The 22,712-nt window shown below is 34.1% G+C and overlaps 1 non-coding gene across 1 annotated transcript; it reads right to left on the bottom strand.

Moving 5' to 3' along the window:
• Positions 1–11,808: 11,808 nt before the first annotated feature.
• Positions 11,809–11,881, bottom strand: TRNAF-GAA. The gene has a single exon. It is a non-coding gene; the product is annotated as a tRNA-Phe (tRNA).
• Positions 11,882–22,712: the final 10,831 nt, after the last annotated feature.

Here is a 22,712-nt window from a genome sequence, read left to right as displayed (position 1 = left end):
CATTGTGAGGGATGATCTCTTTGATAAGAAAATATTTACACAGGGACCCAAATGAAAGATCTCTGCTTTTCTGCAGCTGGTTATTTATTTTGGTTTGAATGAGGTTTTAATATATTTAAAATTAATCTATTTCTTATGTATGATATGTATTTGCCTTTTCAACTTGGCTTATGATATGTTGATATAAATTAGTCATCCAACTGTATAGCATAACTGTCAAACTTTTTATGATTTCTGAACTTTATATAGAGCTAAAACAGTTTCTAATCAATAATCAAACATAAATATCTTATTTACTATTTACATTGTGCTTTTGCTATTTATTTGTTTTTATGCTTAGTACTTGGATCTACTTGGAATTTGTTTCTTATGAGGTATAAAATACTGACCCATATATATAATATATGGATAAAATGGATTATTAGATATATTTCCAATTGTTCTACAATATTCCTTGCATAACCAATTCATACTGTATTGATTTGAGATATAATCTTGATTTTAAACTAAGTTTCTCTATATAGTTGAGTCCATTTGGGCTTCCTAGTTTGATCCATGGAACTGTAGAATTATACTTTTTAATTTTAATTAATTTATGTTTATTTTTAATATAAAATTATTTATTTTAATTGGAGGCTAATTACTTTACAATATTGTAGTGGTTTTGCCATACATTGACATGAATCCGCCATGGGTGTACATGTGTTCCCAATCCTGAACCCCCCCACCTCGCTCCCCATCCCAACCCTCTGGGTCATCCCAGTGCACCAGCCCTGAGCACCCTGTCTCATTCATAGAACCTGGACTGGCAATTCATTTCACATATGGTAATATACATGTTTCAATGCCATTCTCCCAAGTCATCCCACCCTCACTCTCTCCCACAGAGTCCAAAAGACTGTTCTATACATCTGTGTCTCTTTTGCTGTCTCGCATACAGGGTTATCACTACCATAGTTCTAAATTCCATATATATGCATTAGTATACTGTATTGGTGTTTATCTTTCTGGCTTACTTCACTCTGTATAATAGGCTCCAGTTTCATCCACCTCATTAGAACTGATTCAAATGCATTCTTTTTAATGACTGAGTAATATTCCATTGTGTATATGTACCATAGCTTTCTTATTTATTCATCTGCTAATGGACATCTAAGTTTTTTCCATGTCCTGGCTATTCTAAATAATTCTGCGATGAACATTGAGGTACACGTGTCTCTTTCAATTCTGGTTTCCTCAGTGTGTATGCCCAGAAGTGGGATTGCTGGGTCATATGGCAGTTCTATTTCCAGTTTTTTAAGAAATTCTCCACACTGTTCTCCATAGTGGCTGTACTAGTTTGCATTCCCACCAACAGTGTAAGAGGGGTTCCTTTTCTCCACACCCTCTCCAGCATTTATTGCTTGTAGACTTCTGGATACCAGCCATCCTGACTGGCATGAAATGGTACCTCATTGTGGTTTTGATTTGCATTTCTCTGATAATGAGTGATGTTGAGCAACTTTTCATGTGTTTGTTAGCCATCTGCATGTCTCCTTTAGAGAAATGTCTGTTTAGTTCTTTGGCTCATTTTTTGATTGGGTCATTTATTTTTCTGGAATTGAGCTGCAGGAGTTGCTTGTATATTTTTGAGATTAATCCTTTGTCTGTTGCTTCATTTGCTATTATTTTCTCCCATTCTGTCTTTTCACCTTGCTTACAGTTTCCTTTGTTGTGCAGAAGCTTTTAATTTTAATTAGGTCCCACTCGTTTATTTTTGCTTTTATTTCCAATATTCTGGGAGGTGGCTCATAGAGGAACTTGCTTTGATTTATGTCGGAGAGTGTTTTTCCCATGTTTTCCTCTAGCAGTTTTATAGTTTCTGGTCTTACGTTTAGATCTTTAATCCATTTTGGGTTTATTTTTGTGTATGGTCTTAGAAAGTGTTTGAGTTTCATTCTTTTACAACTGGTTGACTAGTTTTCCCAGCATCACTTGTTAAAGAAATTGTCTTTTCTCCATTGTATATTCTTGCCTTCTTTGTTGAAGATAAGGTGTCCATAGGTGCATGGATTTATTTTCTATTTTGTGCCATTGATCTATCTTTCTGTCTTTGTGCCAGTACCATACTATGTTGATGACTGTGGCTTTGTAGTAGAGCTTGAAGTCAGGCAGGTTGATTCCTCCAGTTTCATTCTTCTTTCTCAAGATTGTTTTGGCTATTTGAGGTTTTTTGTATTTGCATCCAAATTGTGAAATTATTTGTTTTAGCTCTGTGAAAAATACTGTTGGTAGCATTGAATCTATAGGTGGCTTTGGGTAGTATACTCATTTTTACTAAACTGATTCTTCCAATCCATGAACACAGTATATTTCTCCATCTATTTGTGTCCTCTTTAATTTCTTTTACCAGTGCTTTATAGTCTTCTATATATAGATCTTTTCTTTCTTTAGGTAGATATATTCCTAAGTATTTTATTCTTTTCATTGCAATGGTGAATGGAATTGTTTCCTTAATTTCTCTTTCTGTTTTCTCATTGTTAGTGTATAGGAATGCAAGGGATTTCTGTGTGTTGATTTTATATCCTGCAACTTTACTATATTCATTAATTAGCTTTAGTAATTTTCTGATGGAGTCTTTAGGGTTTTCTATGTAGAGGATCATGTCATCTGCAAACAGTGATAGTTTTAATTCTTATTTTCCAATCTGGATTCCTTTTGTTTCTTTTTCTGCTCTGATTGCTGTGGCCAAAACTTCCAAAACTGTGTTGAATAGTAGTGGTGAGAGTGGGCACTCTTGTCTTGTTCCTGACTTTAGGGGAAATGCTTTCAATTTTTCACCATTGAGGATAGTGTTTGCTGTGGGTTTATCAAATATAGTTTTTATTATGTTGAGGTATGTTCCTTCTATTCCTGTTTTCTGGAGGGTTTTTTTTTTATCATATAAGGATGTTGAATCTTGTCAAAGGCTTTCTCTGCATCTATTGAGATAATCATATGGTTTTTATTTTTCAATTTGTTAATGTGGTGTATTATGTTGATTGATTTATGAATATTGAAGAACCCTTGCATCCCTGGGATAAAGCCTACTTGGTCATGATGTATGATCTTTTTAATATGTTGTTGGATTCTGTTTGCTAGAATTTTGTTAAGGATTTTTGCATCTATGTTCATCAGTGATATTGGCCTGTAGTTTTCTTTTTCTGTGGCATCTTTGTCAGGTTTTGGTATTAGGGTGATGGTGGCCTTATAGAATGAGTTCGGAAATTTACCTTCCTCTAATTTTCTGGAAGAGTTTGAGTAGGATAAGTGTTAGCTGTTCTCTAAATTTTTGGTAGAATTCAGCTGTGAAGCCGTCTGGTCCTGGGCTCTTGTTTGCTGGAAGATTTCTGATTACAGTTTCAATTTCTGTGCTTGTGATGGGTCTGTTAAGATTTTCTATTTCTTGGTTCAGTTTTGGAAAGTTGTACTTTTCTAAGAATTTGTCCATTTCTTACAAGTTTTCCATTTTGTTGGCATATAGTTGCTGATAGTAGTCTCTTATGATCCTTCGTATTTCTGTGTTGTCTGTTGTGATCTCTCCATTTTCATTTCTCATTTTGTTGATTTTATTTTTCTCCATTTCTTGATGAGTCTGCTAATGTTTTAATTAATTTATTTTTAATGAAGGGTAATTGCTTTACAGAATTTTGCTGTCTTCTTTCAAACAACAAGAAGAATCAACCATAGGTATACATATGTCCCTTCTCTCTTGAACCTCCCTCCTGTCTCCCTCACAATTCCATCCTTCTAGATTGTTACAGAGCCCCTGTTTGAGTTCCTTTATTCATTCAGCAAATTCCCATTGGCTGTCTAATGCACATGGTATTGTAAGTTTCCATGCTATTACTAAACATTAGTAGGGCTTCCTTGGTGGGTTAGTGGTAAAGAATCCACCTGCAATGAAGGAGACATGGAGATGTGGGTTCCATCCCTGGTTTGGGAAGATCCTCTGCAGGAGGAAGTGGCAACCCACTCCAGAATTCTTGTCTGGGAAATCTCATGAACAGAAGAGCCTGGTGGGCTACAGTCCATGGTGTCACAAGAGTTGGATATGACTTAGGAACTGAACAACAACAAAAATATTTAAATACTATACATTACATCAGTAAAAGATTGTCAATCCAGTGAAAATGTAGAACAATACATAATTAACTTAGCTATAAGTTTTATATTAGAGCTAGGAGGTTGATTTTACTAAAAAGTTGTATCAATCAATAAGTATCAAAAATCCTTCCTCATGACAGATTTCTTTTTCTTTCTTTTCTTTTTTTTTTTTTTTTTGTAATTTCTTTATCCTAGAAACATTCTTATAATCTTTCTGGATATAATAAGGTCCAGCAAACACAGTCTGAATAATTTTATGCATCCTTTTTTTTCTGAGGTAGCATTTATGCATAAAACTTTTGTTCTGTTTCAGTAAGGCACTTTAGCATATGCTGGTTAAATTCTGTCTTCTTGTTACAGCCTAAATCTGTTTTCATTCAGGTCGGTTGCTTTATGCCTCCAAGCTAAAAAAAGGATATTTAAAATCTTGTGAGAAATGATTCACACTCTCTTTGGCAGCTAAAGCTACAATCTTTGTCTTTTGCTCACTCCTTGGAATTTGATGAACTAAAAGATTAAGACAGTCATACCACATGTATAAACCGAATATATAAACCAAATGCTTTTAGTTCTCATACTGACAAAACAATTACTTGTGGCTTCTCAGAGGAAAGTCACTCTTCTTTGTTGTTAAAACTGCTTTCATAGACTAAAAGTGTTGGAAATCTGCTTTAAGAATTCTTTGTTTCTTTTTTTTTAAACCAATTTAGGACCTTTTTTCCCCCCTATTAATGAAAATGAAAAAAGTCAATTCTCTGTGGCAAGTGTAAAACCTAAGCAAGCACAATTTGCTGTCTGGTTTCTTTGGAGCCTCCTTGCTAGGAGACCATAAAACATGATAAAGTTTGGTAATGTCAAGGAAAGTTAATTATGAGTGAAGGAGACACTATGAAAAAATCTATAGATCAAAAACAAATCTGTCCTAAAAGGAAGTGAAATAATGGTAATTTGGGTTTTATTATATGGAAATCACTTTCAAAATTTACTGAACACTTACTCTGTGGGGAAAAATATGATGTGCTCTACAGAAATCATAGAAGTGAGAAATAAGAGTAAGGCTAAGATGGATTCATTAACACATGAATTTTAGATGTATTATTTATTTAATATTAACATCATTGTCATATGAATTATAGGTTTAATATAAATTACTATCTCATGCTCTAAGTATGAAAAGAAATTCTGAGAGAACTGACATCTGTTTCCAAAATTTGCTACACAGAGTGAAAGAAAAGTTACAGATATAAAAGAAGGATGTGGAGAATTCTGGACCCTTTGTCAAAACAATTTTATAAAATAATACAATCATAGGCTCTAGCTTTAGGACATAGAATCCTATGAATGTAACTCACAAGCTGAGTGAGTTTGGACAAGATATTTGACTTGTCTGAGCTAATGGAATCTGCTTCCTGTGGTTTTGAGGCAGTATGTATAAGAAAGAATAAGACATCTTGGAATAAATATGTAATCATATTCAGATGTTTTATTTTTGGCCATAGAGTTAAAGTACTTTCAAAGAAGACCCCCATTCCTGTCTTTAAGGATCTAACAGTTTAGGATTTGAACAAATTATCTAATAACCATAATACATGGTGGCATCTTATCAATGATAAGAAAGATGAATTACAAAGACAGGAAAATAATGTATTCTAGAGAGACTAAGATAGAGGAGTCTGATAATAGTTCGGAAAACTGTTGAAGAAAGAAACAGCCTTGAGATGAACATTTCAAGATTGAAAAAGAAGAAAGGTTTTGGTTAAAGTAGATATTTTAACTTTATGGAGAGGTTATAGCATCAATTTTCCTGTATTAAAAAAAAAAAAAAAACTAACAGCAAAGTTTCAATAAATTTCCCCCAGATTAAAAATAATCTTTCACCCTTAATATTTCTAATGTTTTCCAGGGAATTATTAAAAATAATTTCCCACTTTTGTCAATTTTGTGCCTCCTTATTATACTCTGATATAACATTTTTTTAAGTTCCCCAAACATCTTGTGAAAGTGGGGATTCTGATTTAGTAGGTTGGTTTGGGACTGAGATTTTACATTTCAAACAAGCTCTTAGGTGCTGCCTCTGCTGTTGTCTGAGGACCACATTTCATGTGGTAAAGTGCCGAGAGGCTTCTCAAGATTTGTCTCGTTGAGATCTCTCTTGATAAATGTCACATTGCACTTGGAAATATGTGGGATATTTTCAATATCTTTTGATATTGATTTCTAACGTAATTCCACTGTCTGTAAAGAGAGAACAGACTCTATGATTTCAATACCACTGGATCATGAAATTTTTGAATCTGGTTTTATGTCCCTGGATATGTTCCAGTGTCTCCTAGTTTATAGTCTATGGGAATTTGAATAGAACATGTATCCTACTGTTGTGTGAAAATTGTATAAATTTTAATTATGTTCAATTTGTTCATGATTTTTTTCAGGTCTACTATATCCTTATAATTTTTAAATATATATAATTAGTTTTTGAGAGTTTGATGCTGAAACTGACTAAAAATCTTAATTTATCTACTTAAAAAATAATTGCAATACATAGTAGAACTATATGTAACTTTGTTCTATATTTTCCAAGTCTCCTGTAAATGAATTATCATACTTTCATAATTTAAAAATTAAAAAGAGAAAAATAATTGTCTCTCTGAATGCTTTTTCCTCCTGGCTTTGCTGTCTTCTTAATGGTTGCTGCTATTCATGTCTTTTGAAAATCATAATTGAGATCCATTTGATTCAGTTGTTGGGCCAAAAAGCTAGGATTATCCCTTCTTTTTTAGATCCAAAGTCCAATATTGTTGGAACTACCTTGAAACATTCAGAATATGATCACTTCTACCATCTAGCAGTATTTCTAATCACCCCATATGCTACCATATTGGTCAAAGTCTTTTAGTTTCCTCCTGGATTATTACAATAGATTCCTATCTGTCTCCATATAGATGTCCTTGACCTCTGAAGTCTAGTCTCAATATAGAATCCTGGATGATACTTCTAAAAGCCACCATCTTAAAGATTAATAAGCTCACCCTTGCTTTAGCCACACTGACCATTTTGACATTCCTTGAACTTACTACGCATGGTCCCTTTGCAAATTCATGTAGCTATTTTCTTTCCTTTTTTTCAGTATCATTTTTTCAATAAAGTCATTCATGGCCACTCAATTAAAAAATATGATTCACCTCCCAGGCCAGTTCTGATCCCCTTTACCATAGTCTCCTTTTTTCATATTTTATTCTTTAAGCACTCACAAACACACACTAGCACTCACCAACTCCTCACGTATAACATAATCTATCTACTGAGTATGTTCATTGATTTTTTAAGTCTATTTAGCCCGGTAGAATACAAGCTTGTGTGCTTCTTTTCTTCTTTCCAACATTGATTTAATCTGAGCAATTCATCAGTGCTTGGAACATGTTGGTTGTTCACCAAGTATATATTGAATGAAGTAAGCAATATACAATTTGGGAACCTCGCCAGGACCTTCTTTGACTTCACTGAGGCAGATGTTGGCTAGTAGATTGTGAAAGAAATGAGAAATGAGGAGATCAAGATACATTATAATAATAAAAAAAAGAAAAGAAAAGAAAAAAAAACTTGCCTGGAAGAGAAACAATATATGAGAATCTGAGTAAGATATTTATTTTCCTTTTATTTATAATAAAATGTGAAGGTGATCTTAATTATAGGTTAAGAGAAACTACTGATGAAATCATGCTTCAGCATAATATTTGAAAATGTCCCCCCCAAAAAAAACCCCACAAAAACAAGGGCTCAAGTAAAGAGCTTACCCCCAAAATGAAGAAAATTTGTATTCTTCCAGGAATATACAATGAAATAAAGGTATTTTTATATTTTCAAAGTCAGTCCTTAGAAAAAATTTACTCCAGCTTAGCCCAATGTTATCAGTGGTGGTTTTACAGGAGTTGTCAGAAGACACATGAAAGAGAAGAATAACAGAACATATCAAAGGGTTGCTGATTAGTATAGAGAGACTTAAGGATTTCTACACTTGATATCTTTAAATGTTAAAGTTAAAGTTATATGGTTATCACTCAGCATTGTATGGATACCTGTATTTCTGGAAGGAAGCTGAGTTGGAACTTTACTGAGCAAATGTAGCAAAACAGAAATGGTTCAGGAAAATATTAGGTCTCTTCACACTAAGTGGGGAGCTGCTAAAGTCAAGGTAAAAGTTATCAACTATCTCTGGCATTGGATTCTAAAATAGAAAGACTAAAAGATTACATTCAGATCTGGCTTACTACAGTTTAAAGGGGCTAGAGTGGATTAGTTAGGAGGAGTAATATTGTCCACATGATGTTCAAAAATATGGTTGGCACAGAGGGTTGGAGGTGAAGAGGATTAAAGAGTTAAGAGGATTAAAAAAGCAATATGAGGGTGGTGTTGGTTCATCATTTACAAGAAGACTCACCATGCATCCTGATCTATTTTCTATACTATGACTGTTTTTCCATCTTAAATATTAGTAAAGTAAAAGTGAAAGTGTTAGTTGCTCAGTTCTGTCCAACTCCTTTCGACCCCATGGACTGTAGCCCATCAGACCCCTCTGTCCCTGGGATTCTCCAGGCAAGAATACTGGAGTGGGTTGCCATGACCTTCTCCAGGGATCTTCCCCACCCAGAGGTCAAAGCAGGGTCTCCGCATTGCAGGCAGGTTCTTTAGCATCTGAGCCAGCTGGGAAGTCCAAACATTAGTAAAGCTTCCTCTATACTCAAATAGGTTCCAATTTGAATAATAACCTATTTGATAAACCTATATATAGGCTGTATCATTTTTCGAAGTAGGTGACAAATTCTTTAACAGTCTTTAAAATAGTATCAGTGACTCAATAATCCATGATAGGGAGGAGAGGGTTGATAAATAAATTGTGCAAGAGGTACTCACATACTTTAGATTAATGTAATTATTTATATTAATTATTTATGGTAGCATATATTGTATTTAGTATGTACCTCCCATAAATCTACCCTCAAATTTTGCTTAAGACAAAGCAAAATATTAAAAAGAAAATATGACCACTGTGATACTATTCATTTAAGCTGTGTCCTCAGTTTCTTCTAGTATTTCTCATTTTATTTTTAACTCTCCACTGCTTTGATCATTTTTAAAAGGTAATGTCTTGTCTGATAAATTAAGACTAGAATAGGATTGTAATATTTTTTTCTAAGTGTTAATATCCCCACTTAAAAAACTTATACATGAATTAATTTTGGGTGCTTATTTTGTTTTTGGCTGCCATAATAAAATTCTAACCCACATTTCTATTGTTTTTTGTCTAACTCTCCTAGAGTTAATTTTGTGTTTCCCTAGAGATTCTGGCTCATATATATATATGACTGCATTTTTGATAGCTCAACTTAGATGTCGATAATTACATAAGCAGGATCCAAACTTAGTCTTGGATTTTATTCAGAACTTAAAGCCAAAATCCACTCACCTCTCTCTTTCTTATAAAAATCCTTTTCCAAGACCTTATTGTTTCTTGCCTAGATTACAATTAATGTTACTTACTGTTCTTTATACTTTGACTTCCATGTTTATCTACACATTAATACACAGTGTAAAATAATAATATTTAGAAAATGAACATTTGTCAGTGGTTTTTACAATGTGTTGTGTTAGTCACTCAGTCGTGTCCAACTGTTTTGTGACCACAGGGACTGTAGCCCACCAGGTTCCTCTGTCCATGGAATTCTCTAGGCAAGAATACTGGAGTGGGTTGCTATTTCCTTCTCCAGGGGATCTTTCCAACCCAGGGATTGAACCTGGGTCTCCTGCATTGCAGGCAGATTGTTTACTGTCTGAGACACCAGACAAGCCCAAGAGTTACCATAAAATATAGGTTTTTACTGTACTTATGAAAAAAATATAAATTTACAAATTCTTCACCATGGCCTTTTAGTCCCTTCATGAACTTGTCTATCCTTCCAACTTTACCACACCCCACTCTTTCCTTCACTACATCCACTTCCACCATCCTGGCTTTCAGGTGGTTCTAAAGTTACATCAAGTTCATATACACTTTAGAGCCTTCACACTTCAACTTGCCTAAAATGTACTCTCCTGGATATTCATATGGTTGGTATCAATAAGAATGTCAATATTTCAGATAGTTACAGACTGAACACCAAATAAATCTAAAGTAGTACTTCCAAAGCACTATGTATCATATCATTTTACTCTCTTCACACTTTTTACAATCAGAAATATTGTGTGTGTGTATGTGTGTGTGTCTGTTAGACTGATTAGCTTCCCAACCAAAATAAAACCCCATAAAATATGGATATTATCTTTTTTTACATAGGGAAAATTCTTGAAACATTCAAAGTTTCAGATGATTGTGTACATTTAGCATTAGAAAAATTATTTTTATTATCATGTTTCTTTAAAAGAAAAAAACAGGTTGGATTTTTCACTGATATTTAGTGGAAGAGGGATTAAGTAACCTAGCATAAATAACAGAAATCTGTTTCTTAGCATTCAAGGTAGATTTAGAATTCATTTGAATCTTTGTGGGTTTATGAGAAAAGCACAAAGATGAGAATTATGGAGAGATTTTCCTATTAAAATCAACAAGGATTAAAATAGCAATATTCTAAAGAGCTTAGGTATGCTATAATTTTGGAATTTCTCTGTGTGGAAGAACTCTGAGCATTTCTTAATATATTTTTTTCTAGGATCAAGAATTAAATAGATCTACTATACAAAGACTGCCCATATGTCTTTTACCATGGGGCAAATTGCTGAAGACAATCATGTTCATGAAACATAACATCCTATAGTGAGTAATAACTATATTTTTTATTTATGTGATTATACTTAAAAGTTTACCTTTATTAAATCTATTTAATTACATTCTGATCTTCCTCCCTTTCCATTCCTTCCTTTCTTCCCTCCTTTCTCTATCCCTCTCATCATTTAGTCTTTCTTTCCTCTCTTCTCTCCTTCCTCCCTTCCTTCCTTTCTGATTTTCATTTTTCATCTCTCTATATTGTTACACATAAACTTCCATTAAGCAGGATTCCTTGAGACATAATTTTAAAGAGAAAAAATATTTTTTTGAGAATTCTGAACATGCACTGTTTAATCAGAATTATTTTGGATAAAACACTAAACTTATATAGTGAGTTCTGATCAATATCAAGCTTACTAAGGAATTTTCAAAGCCTAAGGAATAAAAAAAATGCATGTCTGATCATCTGGGATGATTTCAGTTTAGGGATATTATAAACAAAGCTAATATAATTTTTTTAATGTGGCTAATAGAATTATAGTTGATAGATCAAATGATAGGAATATGCTTATTTTTATCAATAACTCAGAAATTTTAACAGGGTTTATATACTTTTACACTCTCATCAACAATGTCTGAGAATTCTGGTTGCTCCACATCCATGCCAGTTTTGGTATCCTCAGTCTTTATTATTTGTTCGAAAGTGCTAATTGTTCAGTGTTGTCTGACTCTTTGTGACCCTATGGAATGTAGCCTGCTTGGCTCCTCTGTCCATGGAATTCTCCAGGCAAGGATACTGGAGTGGGTAGACATTCTCTTCCCAGGGATCTTCATGACCCAGGGATTGAACCTGAGATTCCTACACTACAGGTAGATTCTTTACCATCTGAGCCACTGGGGAAGCTCAAAGAATCAGAAATAGTTGCTGAAACCTGGGATTGAACCAGGAACCTTTAGATCTTCAGTCTAACACTCTATCAGTTGAGTTATTTCAGCCACTCACTATTATCATTTGTTTAATTGAACAATAATTAGCATATAACATTGTGTAAGTTTAAGATGTCCAAATTGTTGACTTGATACATTTGTACATTGCAATATGATTACCGTCATTGTCTTAGTTAATACCTCTACCATGTCACATAATTATCTTTTTTGTGTGTGTAGTGAGAATAATTAAGACCTAGTCGTTTAGCAAATTTGAAGTTTATACAGAAGTGTTGACTGTAATCACTATGCTGTACAGTAGACCTCCAGGATTTACTTATCTACTAGTTGCAACTTTGTATTCTTAAACCACAGCTCTTCAATTCCACCACTATCTAACCCCTGATAACCACACTTCTATTCTCTGTTATTACAAATTTACCCTTTTTATATTACATGTTTAAGTGATGTTATACTTATCTGCCTTTCTCTAACTTACCTCACATAACATAACACCCTCAAGGGCTATCCACGTTGCAAATGGCAGGATTTCCTTCTTTCTCATGGCTCAATACTATCACTTTGTATGAATATATATACCACATCTTCTTTACCAATTCATCTGTTGATGGGCACTTACATTGTTTCCACATATATTGGCTATTGTGAATAATGCTGCAGTAAACATGGATTACAGAAGTATTTTCAATTATTTTCATTTATTTTAGATACATACTCAGAAGAGGGATTGTTGAATCATAGGACAGTTCTATATTTAATATTTAAGGAAACTCCATACTGCTTTCCACAGGGGCTGACCATTCACAAGGGTTTCCTTTTCTCTAGCCAAACACAGGTTATCTCTTATCTTCTTGTTGATAGCCAACCTAAGAGGTGTGAGGTGGTATCTAATTTTTTTGGTTTTGATCTGCAGTTCCCTGATGATTAGTGATGTTTAATACATTTTTATGTGTTTGTTGGCCATCTGTATATATTCCTTGGAAAAATGCCTATTCAGGTCTTCTGTCAATTTTTTATTCAAATTGTCTTTTTTTGGTGTTGTGATATATGAGTTTTTATAAGTCTTTATTCAATACACAATTTGCAAATATTTTCCCATGCTGTAGGATGCCTTTTCATTTTGTTGATTTTTTCTTTTTCTGCGCAGTTTTTCATTTGATGCAATCCCACTAGTTGATTTTTTTAAATTTTGTTGTCTATGCTTTTGGTGTCATAACTGAAAAAAATTATTGCCAAGACCAAAGTCAAAATGCTTCTTCCCTAAGTTTTCTTTAAGGGATTTGTGATATCAGTTCTCATTTTATGGTCTTTAATCTATTTTGAGTTCAATTTTTTGAGTAGTATAAGATAAGGGTCTGATTTAAGTTCTCTGCATATGATTACCCATTTTTCCCAATACCATTTTTTAAAGAGACCATCCTTTCTCCCTTGATGGTTCTTCATTCCCCTGCCTAATATTAGGTTGACTATACATACAGTGGCTTATTTCTGGGCTTCCCTATTCTCCTTCATTGTTCTATGTGTTTATTTTTTTGCCAGTTCCATACTGTTTAAATTACTATAGCTTTGTAGTATAGTTTGAAATCACTAATTGTAGTCCCTCTTGCTGTGTTATTCTTTTACTGCATTGCTTTAGCTATTCAAGGTCTTTTGTGGTTCCATAGATTTAATTTTGTTTGTTTGTTTGTTTACATGAAAAATACCATAAAAATTTTATAGGGATTTCATTGAATCCATTGCTTAATTTGGGTAATATGAACATTTTATCAATGTTAATTATTATAATCCACAATCATAGGGTATCATTCTATTCAATTGTATCTTTTCAATTTCTGTTTTAAAGTCTTGTAATCTTTCACTTTCTTGGTTAAATTTATCCCTAGGAATTTTTTATTTTTATTCTATTGATCATGTGATAGTTTTCTCATATTTCTTTGTACTGTTAGCTCAATAGGAGATTTCATTTTCATTTTATTTTTCTCTAACACTGTTGATTATATTTATGAACTTACTGGCCATATGCATATATTATTTTGCAAAGTGTTCATTGATATTATTTGCTCCTCATTAAGTAGACTTTTCTGTTGCCTTTCCTCTTGAAATCCAGTCATATATTCCTTTTTCTTCATACATTTAATAAGTTTAAGATGTATCTTGGGCATTTTTAATGCTATGTTTAGAGACTCTAGATTCTGTTACATTCAACCAAACAGTATTGATATTTGTGTGTGTTGGTTTGTTTTAGCAGACAATTAACCTGATTGCACTTAAACTGAAATCTTTGTCTCTTGGACATACGCTCAAAATTCAGTCCAGTGATTTTAACCTTTGTTGTGCCCCTGAGGTCTGTATATGGGTCAGTTGCAATTTGAGTATACATTATACACATAATTCATAATTTCTCCTCTCTTTTCTCTCCTTTTTTAGCACTCCTTCATCACTTTTAAACATGGTTTTATAGTTTGAGTGCCCCAAATTCTATTCTGTTTCTTTAAGGCAGTAATGAGTTTGATTTGCCTCTTAGTTTTTAGGACCAATATAAAAATAGCTCATCCAGATTCATTCCCTTCTTCACTATGTCATTCCTTCATCCAAATGTTGACTCCCTATCAAGAGCAACTTCTTCTCACCCTTCCTCTTCCTCCTTTCTTCTTCATCTCTTTCTTTTTTGTGTAATCTCTTTTTTGTTTGTTTGTTTGCTTGTAAGATCATTGGTACTATGAAAGCATATTTTTAAACTAAGAATGTGTAAAAAATGCTGAAATCCTGTCTTTCTAAATATTATACTTACCTTTTGCCTTTTTCTTACTACTATGTTTCTCATTGAAATTTATCAAAGTTTAGAAAGGAAGCATCTTTTTTTCCCTTTAAAGCCTAATTGAAAATGGAATTTTATTTCATAGTGATTTGCCATGCCATGCTTCAGTTATGTCTGACTCTGCACGACCCAGTGGACTGTTGCCCGCCAGTTTCCTCTGTCCTTGGGAATTCTACAGGCAAGAATACTGGAGTAGATTGTCATTCCCTTTTCCAAGGGATCTTTCTGATCCAGAATCAAACCGGCATGTCTTACCTCTAACGTGCCTTAGCAGGCGGGTCTTTACCACTAGCACCACCTGGGAGGTACTATAGTAACTTAAAACATTTTTAAAACATCATCAGTAACTCAATTCATGTCCAATCTTTTTGTTAGACATTGATCCTGATACAAATAAAACCTACTTTTTCCATTCATTCATTCATCACTTAACTGATATTTATTCAGCTCTAGCCATATGCAACAGATTTTTTTTTCAAGTGATGAAAATATAAATATGACCAAAAATGACGTAGCCTCCAGCTTAGCAAGAAAGAATAATATTCAACAGAGCATCACACAAACAAATAACAGTTTGAATAAGATACAATATATGAAGGAGAGGGTCATGATGATAAAGTACACATCAGGTGAAAATCACTTATATATGGAGGCTAGTGTAAGCTTTCCTGAGGAAGCGACTATACACTAAGATCTGACAGAAAGTAAGATTCAACTAGATAAGGGCTGAATGCAGTGGATGAACAGGGAAAGAAAGTTTTAGACAAGCTAAATAGCCTGGAATGTTCAAGATGGAACTGAAAAGAGGTCAGAATAGTTGCAGCATAGAGCATGAGGTGAGAGGATAATGCTAAATGAGACCTGTGAGGCAGATGGAGAACAGATGATTGAGGGTTTGTGAGCCAGGCTAAATTTCAGTCTTTGTCCTTAGAGCAATGAATACCAACATAATCTTTGCCGTTAGCTTTCACATTTGCAGTCTGACAGCATGAGTTTCTCTTGTTTACAGGTAATTAAGAAAAATTTTCCCTCACATTATAGATGTCGATATTCTAACAGGAATTTTAATATCACACACAGTAAAATAGGAAAAATAAACATAAAATTCTGCATGAAAAACATAAAAAAAAATATTTACAAATGTATTTTATTTAATAAACTAAACTTATCTAATGTTAATGAAAGGGTGGTTTATGCTTCATAAATGAGGTCTTATTTCTTTTGGATACTATTTAAAACACACTGTGTAAGCATGTATCTGAACATAATCATGACATAACTGAAAGAAACTCTAAGTGACTGTGAAAGTGAAAGGCGCTCAGTTGTGTACAACTCTTTGTGACCTCATGGACTGTTTGGAATTCTCCAGGCCAGATTATTGGAGCGGGTAGTTTTTCCCTTCTCCAGGGGATCTTCCCAACCCAGGGATAGAACCCAGGTCTCCCACATTGCAGGTGGATTCTTTACCACCTGAGCCACAAGGGAAGCCCTAAAAGTGAAAGTGAAAGTGGCTGCAGAGCTTTTCAAAATCACAGTTTTTGAGGTCACTGGGGTATGGCCATATCTTTTCTAATCTTATAAGAAATATGAATTAAGCACATTGTTTTGGTGGAAGCTCAGAGGAGTAATTACATAGTTACAAATGAGCAAGCCTGAATCTATTACAAACAGTATTTAGCAATGTATGTCTTATTTCTGAAATACCCATTTGCATGCATAAAAATTACCAATATTTATATTCAAATAAAAACAATATAATTTATGATTGATGAATAATCTAAAGCTCCATACTCCTCCAGATACTTCTTTTAAGTCTGAGGGAAATGTATCCTGTTGAGAAATATCTGATGAAATCCAGCTGTATTTTATTCTCATTTCAATCTATCATCACAGAAAATATTGACTATTTTTCCCTTCAGACATGCAGCTGTCAACTATCCAACTATGGGCCTAGATTTACAATTTAGTTTTACTTCCTACCTATTCATTTTCATTTAAAACACTTGTTCCATGAAACTAGCATTTGCTGTGTGAAAAAGGAAAGCAGGATGTGCTATCTCATCAAACCTGTCAATGAATGTTCATGGGCACAGCAAATAATATTTGTTAAATTCAAGGGAACGTATTTCCACCTTAAGACACGGTAAAAATCACTATACATCTATGTGCATTGTATGCATGTTCAGTCATTCAGCCGTGTCTGACTCTTTGCAACCACACAGACTGTAACCCGCCAGGCTCCTCTGTCCATGGAATTTTCCAGGCAACAATATTGGAACAGGAGGCCACTTCCTTCTCCAGGGGATCTTCCCAACCCAGGAATCAAGCCCATGTCTCTTATATCTCCTGCACTGGCAGGTAGATTCTTCATCACTCTGTCAGTAAGTATTATTCCTATCATATTTATTATTCCAATAAAAAGATTTCTATTGTGTGCCAGCAGTTATAAGAATCCCTGTCCCTTCATTCCCCCACCCAAGTGCGTAAGCATATTCAGTCATGTCCAACTCTTTGTGACCCCATGGACTCTAGCCAACTAGGGTCCTTTGTCCATGGGATTCTCCAGGCAAGAATACTGCAGTGGGTTGCCATTTCCTTCTCTAGGGAATGTTCCTGACTCAGGGATCAAACCCTTGTCTCTTGTGTCTCCTGCATTGGCAGGCCAGTTCTTCACCCATCTGAGTCACCAGGGAAGCCCAACCCTAAGAGGCATATTCAAATACCTGCAAAGCGTTTCTGTTCACTTTGAAAGTAGGCCAAGTTACAAAAGATCCTGGATAGTTGTACAGACATTAAGATCTTTGGAAAACTTAAAGAGGCTTTGCAATCAGCAGCAGAGAGAGGATGTATTAGCGAAGACATGAAAGGATGCGGTGGTAAATTCCAATAGGCATCACCCAGAATAATAATATATATATATATATATATTGATATATATATATATATATATATATATATATAAATATAATATATATATATTTCTCATAAAACAATTCTTGGTGATAGTTTAGGCTGATGGAACCATTCTCTTCAGTGTGGTTTTGTAAGAATCCTAGTTCCTTCTTTCTTTACAGCTCAGCTATCCCAGAGGATATCATTTGCAATAGATTCAGTCACTGGGTTGGGAAAAAGAGATTATAGAAGAGATACATTGGTTTCTTAAAAGACTTAGTTTAGAAATAGTGTATGTCAGTTCCATTTACTATCTACTGGGAAGGACTAATCATATAATCATTCATAATTGCAAGGGAACTGGGAAATACAGTTCTTGCCTAAGTATTCAGTTTCAAGCTACAACTCTCCACTATGGAGAGGAGATAGTTTTGGAGATAGCTTCTTGTCTCTGACACAGAGAAGTGTTTCTCTTCAATTGTTCTGGACATAAGAGGGCATTTTGTTGGTTTTATTTTATTGCTTGCTCATTTTTCTGGCTAACTATGTATATATGAAGGTCACAAAGACTAAGAAACTTATACTAGCAACTATAGTTTGTAATAAATCTATAAGCACCAAAAGTCAACACATAGCTCAGATCACTAAACACCGGAAGCAATTGTAACTCAACATTCCATACCACCTAGGGAAAAAAAAAAAATATGGATTTCTGTGAATAAGGTGAATGGGTCTTCTTAGAGTTTGGGATTAAGGTGGCATTCCAAGTGATGATACAGCAAATATTTTTTTCTTTTTTCACTACATGTTTGTAAGATTCTGTTATTTTACTGTATACTAGGAATATTATTCTATGTTTTGAAAATTCTGATGATTCCAGGAGAAAATAATATGCCCCAAGAAATCATGCATGAAATGAATTATCTTCAGAAAGTAAATGCAAAATCTGGTTTAACATGGTGGCAATAAAGTCTGACTAACTAAGATGGTTTTAAATTTAGAAATGTTAATGTCCACCTGCCCTACTCTCTAGTCTCTTTTCTGCCAGCAGAAATACTCATTAAGTTCATAGTAGATTATTTTTGAACAATAAACACTCTTATTTCATAAGCTAAGAAGAGATGGAAGAGGGTTTATTTGCATCTCTGGACCAGATTTTGCTCAGATAGGACTCCAGCAACATGTACAAGCCATCTGCTCAGCCACACCAGCCAGGCCTCTATACCCAAAACTTTTCCTGCTGATTTTTTATCCTTTAGAAAATCGATGATGTTGATTATCATTTTCTTCTCATCCTATTTTTTTTCCTGGTTTTATTTTACTTTAAATAAAATGTGTTATCTTCCTCAAAGGTCATCTTTGACCTTCTCTGAAGGAGTAAAGGCAGTGGTCAGAGGGACTCCGGCATGGGTAGGTACAATGTGCTCTGGAGAACCGTGATGCAGTTCTTTACTCTAGATTATGTCCATGCCTCTAGTTTCCTACCGCCTTTGGAACTCTAGGATACCTGCTCGAGGACCACAGGACTTCAAAACTTCCTTACCACAGACTATGTGTATGCAGAAAAGACTCAACTTGTATTTTCTGGAAGGCATTCCAGCACATACCTCAGTTTCTTGCGGTGGAGCTTTCTCTTGCCTCCTGCTTGTGGTACCTAGGACATATCCATTCTTCAGTTCTGGATGAAAAGAAATTTTGATCAATAATGAAAGCTGTTTTTACTGTCATATATCTATATACTTGGGCTTCCCCGATGGCTCAGTGGTAAAGAGTTCACCTGGCAACACAGGACACAAGAGATATGGGTTTGATTCCTGAATTGGGAAGACCCTGGGGAAGGAAATGACAACCCACACCAGTATTCTTGCCTGGAAAATTCCATGGACAAAGGAGTTCAGAGTCCATGGGGTCACAAAGAGTTGGACATGACTGAATGTGCAGGCACGCTCAGGGTCAGGGATCCAGGGGCAGGGATTCTTATAACTGCTGGGACACAGTAGAAATCTTTTTACTGGAAATGTGATAAATGTGATATTAATATTAATGGTGATGCAGTGGTAAAGAATCTGCCTGCCAATGCAGAAGATATAAGACACAGTTTTGATCCCTGGGTTGGGAAGATCCCCTGGAGAAGGAAATATTCCAATATTCCTCCTGGAGAATCTCATAGACAGAGGAGCAGGGTGGGCTACAGTCCATGGGGTTGCAGAGTCAGACATGACTGAGCAATTGAGCGTGCCACATCTATGTACTTGCACTCAACAAGAGTAAACCTAAAGTCCACTAAGACATTTGTGTTTTCCTGTGAAAACTGATTCCTGTAAAAAAAACACAAGACATCATGGTGTGCAAACTTCTTCTAGGCAAGTTGAAGGATGTTGGTTTTAGGAATAAATGGGAAATATGTAAATCATCGAGTATTCTGGGGGTATTATTTAAATGGCAATATATGGAACATAAATTTAAAATTCAAAATTTTATTTATGATGATTTTTTTTTTTTACCCTTTCATGTAAATCAATAGCCTGTGGCTGTTTTTTCTTCAGTGTACACCTTAGTATACCTTAGTGGTGAAAATGTAGTCATCCCAATAGCCCAAGTTTAAATTCAAGTTCTGCTCCTTACTTATTTACTTAAAGTTTAGGCCTATTACTTTTATTCTCTCTCTCTCTCTCTTTTTTTTTTCAGATTGCCTACCTATATAATGCAGGTAATAATAAAAATAGCACATGACCCTTGCATTAAGTGAAATGAAATGTATTCCCACAAGAGCCCAAAAATATGCCAAGGACATAATAAACTTTATTATTATTCTTTATTTGCCTAACAGTTTTATTAAAGTTAAAAGTACATAAGGGAGTATCATATTTACTTAAAAAGCAAGAATATAAAACTAGCAAATATTTACAAAAACAAACATTAACAATATATAATAATAAAAATGTTCTTTTAAATTATTGGAGGTCAACTCAACTTCAAGGCATTTTTTGAAAGTAAATCATTATTAATGTAGATATAAAAATCCACCACTTTTCATTTTTACAATGTTCAAAAAATAGTACAATTACAGGTGTATGTGGGATTTGAGGCAATTAAACCAAGTGTGAAATGAAGAAAAAAATGGATTCTGTAAATAAAATCTGAAATACCCATTTTATACATAGTAACAAACAAGTAGGTATAATTACAGCTATAATATAGTCTATTACCCAGGCTCTAAGATTTCACATTTAATTAAAATTTTCTCATTTATTCCATATTCTAACATTCATCACTGCCAGCTTTTGGTATAAGAACTTTTTAAGAAAGAAACTTCTATTTAAAGATGATTTTTCTCTAGTTAAGTAGGTGTTTCCATCAGCTTTTTCTTGTTTCACTGCTGAATGTGCATGAGATTTCCAGGATCATTAGACCTCTGAGAACAGAAACCACAATAAAAGGCTACAAGTAAAATGAACAGAAACAAAGGAACTCATGAAACAGGCAAATTGCATAAAAGAGATGGGAATTTATTTTAAAAGTAATAATCTGAGAAGAGAATCAAATATAAGTTGCTGTAAAAAGGAAAAGTCCGAAAATTAAAGGAGCTCTCAGGAATTAAAAGAAATATAAATTTTAAAAATCAAAACTTTAATACAAGGTAGGAAGGTAGAAGGATAAAGATAATGAAATTCTCTTCCAAATTAAAGACAAGCAAAGCATAGAATAGTAAGAGAGAAAATATAAGGAAGTTGAGAATCAATATAGGAATTCAAGCATGCATTTTTTGAAATTGCATTAAGAAAAAGAAAAACTAAAGGAAAAGATATCATAGAAATAATGTAACAATATACTCAGCATAAACTTGCATGAATTTTTCTATGCATATGTGCTCAGCATAATGTATATTAAAAAAAAAACCTTCATTAAGCCATGTAATTGTTAAATTGAAAGATGGAGTGACAGAGAGAGAAAAAGTGAGAGAAAGCTTTAAAAGTAGGAAAAAAAGGCAGGAGGGGTGATCACAAAACTTTTTGAACATAAGTATCCTAACAGCAACACTGAGAGCTAGAAGAAAATGAAAAAAATATCTCAAAATTAAGACGGGAAATTGATTTCAATTCTGAGTTATGGATTCAAATAAGTCATCAATTTTGAGAGTGGGATAAAGAAAATTTTAGATAAGCAAGTCACCCAAAATTTCACTCCTGTGACCTCTCTTGTAGGTGAAAACAACAAAAATCAGTGCTTAAATCACAGAAAAGGAAAATTTAAGGTTCTGAAAACAGACCATTTGATAAAAAAAAAATGATAAGGAGATTCATCAGAATGAGAGTCAAGAGAATTGGAGCATCCTTGCATGCATAGCTGCTCCAGATTTGAGCAAGACAACAGCTCACAAGGAAGGGAGAAAGTGTATGTCGTGAACATACTAAGGGGTGGGGGAGGTTTCTTTGGAGTTCTGTACTGAGAAGCTGTTTTAGACTGTTGGACAGCGTGAAGAACTAGCAATAGGTACATAGAGAAATGAACATATAAATAAGACCTAATTGATTCTTGGAAAAATGAAAAAGTAGAACTGAGCAAATGTAAATATAAACACAGTGAATCACTTGACTCAGAGTAAATGATATCTATTTGGTCATAATATTGTAAATGCTGAAAATCAACTTGGCCAGAAACTGTGATCTAACTATATTAGGCAGAAGCAGGGGACAGTATTGTTCTTGAGCTGATTAAACCATAAAGACAAGTCAAGAGATTATGCTTAGCAATGTTAAATAAAAATAGCAAGGTAAGCATTACCATTTAAAAAAATAGAAGTAAATACCAGGTAAGAGTGCAATATAATAATACAAAAATGATGTAATAATCAGGACTTCAGTGTTGGTGGATAGTTCACTTACATCTTACTAGGATCTTTTTACTTTTAAACTTGGTCAATGTATTAGCTTAAATATACATATATATTTAATATGTATATTTCTCCTTTATATCTGGCTTAAATAAAAGCAGACCTCCCATTCCTCAGTGGTTCCAAGAAGGGCACTGCCAAACTTATTTGCTCTTCTGAGTCTTAGTTAATTATCCCCTCTATGGGATGAGGAATAAGTGAACACTAGCAGATTCTCCAAATGTGGCTAAGAAAGCATGCAGAGAGCCATTGCCTTGACAGGAGGGATAAAGAGC

The sequence above is a fragment of the Cervus elaphus genome, chromosome 25 (genome assembly GCF_910594005.1).
Source record: "Cervus elaphus chromosome 25, mCerEla1.1, whole genome shotgun sequence".
NCBI lineage: Eukaryota > Metazoa > Chordata > Mammalia > Artiodactyla > Cervidae > Cervus > Cervus elaphus.
Note: the sequence above shows the minus strand (reverse complement) of the source record. Positions and strands in the feature narration are given on the sequence as shown.